We start from the raw sequence: 2387 nt of genomic DNA on the forward strand, positions 1-2387 counted from the left end.
TGATTTGCTGAGGAAAATTCCTTTCAGAGCTATTTTTAAGGACTGCTTTCTTTTTTTGTGGCTTGTTGTTTTTTCTACACTGATTCTTTCAGAGCTTTTTGAATTCCGTAAACATTCCAACCTAAAAAATTATTTCCCCACCAAATCTCTCTTCTAATCAATGCACAGTTGGCTTTTTGGTTTTTCTGCAAACCAATACAGACTTCTTGTGTTGCGATACTCAAGGTCATGCAAAGCAGTAAATGGTAAGATTAGTTTAACTTATGTCTCTTTCTTTGCTTACATGTACAGAGTAGTTACTGTCAAAGTTTCTTTCTCAGATATTTCAAGTCCTGGCAGTTAGCTCCAGCATTTCAGAATTAAGAATTTTCTCCATCCCCTCTGAAAATATTAAAATACATACATGTGTTTGCATTTCCATCCCCAAGCTGATCGCATGTTAAGTGTTTACTCCTATTGTTTCAGAGGTTTTTAAACTAGGGTTTAAAAAAATTAAGACAAAATTTGAAGTGAATAAGTACCAGATTAAGCTAGTAATTCAGGTTTCATAGTGATGTATTAAGTAATGAACATTTAATCCACATCATATGGACCTAAAAGAAGCACAATATAATTTGACTGTAGTAGAGTTTTGCTGCTATCTCACATGACAACTTCATGTAAGCAATATAGGAAAGAAGTTTAAGGAGCTAGTAGAAAATGGTTAAAAATACTGAGTAGCAGTAACTGACTTTTAGAATAGCAGGCTCTGCCCTGAGCCCTGTAATATTTACATTTTTATCTTGACAAATGGAAGGTGTGATCTGATAAAACAGGTTGCAGTTCAATAGTGAAAAGATCTCATAGCTACAAAACATAAGCAAAAGGGATAGAGTTGCATAGGTAGCAACTCTTTAGAAAAAGTACTGGAAGCAATACTGGGTCTTAAGATGACCTTGAGTCGAAGTTATTACGCTGGTTGGTGTGAAAATATAATATGTACTCTTATTTATACACCCCAGCATGAAAGACCGAGAGATAACATCATCTTCAGTATTGGTTCAGCCTCAGCTGGAAAACTGGATTCATTTCTAGAAAAAAGTGGAACAGCAGACAAAGTTCTAGCATGTTTTTGTTAAGAAAAATCATGTCAAGTATATCTAATTTCTTTCTATAGCAGTTACAGGCTTTATAGACAAAGGAGAAGTGAAGTCCAGATGATAGCCATAGACATTGATCAGAAGTCTAGTAGATATGGCCTCAGAAGAAAGATTGAGGACATTCATGTGTTTAGTCCAGAGAACAGAAAACTTCTGGATATGTAAGAATAGTCTTCAAATACATTAAAACTACTTTAAAGAAAACTAGAAAAAGCTTTTTTTCTTTTAGTGACCACTATAGACATGAGAAGAATGAATAAACAAATTGAAGCAAGTCAGAATTTGGACACTGAAAATACTTTCTAAATGAGTAAAGTACTTGCACAGACTGCCTAGCGAGGTCACTGGGCTTTCATCAACGGAGGTCTTTGAGAATAGGCTAGGCAAGCATATGAAGTGACACAGGCACAGCTGATGCTTGACATAGCCCTACACCAGCTGATTTCCTACGCTCTTTTCTAGTCCTGTTCCCTGTGATTGTATGAGTTTAAAGTGAGATGCGTGAAAAGTGATGGCAGACTGATGCATAAAGTATCAGTACATAGAGAAAAAATTTGAGGTAGCTTTCTGATATCCAACAAGGACCTCAGGCCCCAGCTTTCTACCTTTTCTGATTTGACCTTGTTGCTTGTTCTAACCTGTCCCCTGTAGTTGGTGTCAGTCGCTCAGCTTTAACTGGGAAAAAAATGAAACTCTCCAGCCTTCATAGCTCTGGCAGTTTGATCAGGTTCAAAGGGCTATTCAAGAGGCTGATGTAAGAAAAGCCTGTTGAGGGTTACTCCATTCATAGAAGCTGCGTCTAGCTAAGTCTCCATGCCTCAAATACTCGGAGGCCAGACCAGTACCCAGGGGCAACACCACGCACACCTGATGCAGTCATTAATTTCTCCTAGACACCTGCTATTGGACACTGCCATGGAGTGACCTCTGGTATACTCACAGGCTATGCTCCGATATGAAAGAACCAGAAAAAAAGAACTTTGGGAGTCTTGCAAATTCAGAACTTAGAGCACAAAACCCCAAATTACTTATTTTAAAACATTTAGTGTAAGCCACCTCCACCAGTGACAGGAACTGACAGAATCACTTTATGCAGTAGCAAATGAACTCCTGGGCCACATCCTTACACATTCTAAAAGTGTCTTCCTCAGCTCTGTGATACCCTATTTCAGCTGAAAAGTCACTTCCTAAAGTGATCTCACCAACCCTGTTTTTCCTGTCAGCCCCTTCAGCATCAGCTCACCCTTT

The sequence above is a fragment of the Pygoscelis adeliae genome, unplaced genomic scaffold (genome assembly GCF_000699105.1).
Source record: "Pygoscelis adeliae isolate BGI_AS28 unplaced genomic scaffold, ASM69910v1 Scaffold31, whole genome shotgun sequence".
Classification (NCBI taxonomy): Eukaryota; Metazoa; Chordata; class Aves; order Sphenisciformes; family Spheniscidae; genus Pygoscelis; species Pygoscelis adeliae.